Source organism: Chaetura pelagica, unplaced genomic scaffold (assembly GCF_000747805.2).
Source record: "Chaetura pelagica isolate M959 unplaced genomic scaffold, ChaPel_1.0 scaffold20, whole genome shotgun sequence".
In the NCBI taxonomy this organism is placed as follows: Eukaryota; Metazoa; Chordata; class Aves; order Apodiformes; family Apodidae; genus Chaetura; species Chaetura pelagica.
In genome coordinates, this window is record NW_009951958.1 from 2694783 (window position 1) to 2695103 (window position 321).

Sequence of the window (321 nt, forward strand, 5' to 3'; positions counted from 1 at the left end):
CTCGGGGCAGCCCCTGGCAGCCCCCCACTGCTGTGCACACACCGCCCCTGCAACGCACCCCGCTGCTGTGTACCCCACTGTTGTGCCCATCCCCGCACCTCACTGCTACGCATCCCTCCCGTTCACCTCCGCTGCTACGCACCCCCCCCGCAACGCACCCCGCTGCTCTGCGCACCCCTGACAATGCACCCCCACTGCAACGCACCGCACTGCTGTGCATCACTCCCCACACACACTGCACCCCCGCAGCAACGCACTCCCCTGCTGCGCTGTGTTGTGCTGTGCTGCGCTGTGCACCTCCGCTGCTCTTCACCCCCACTT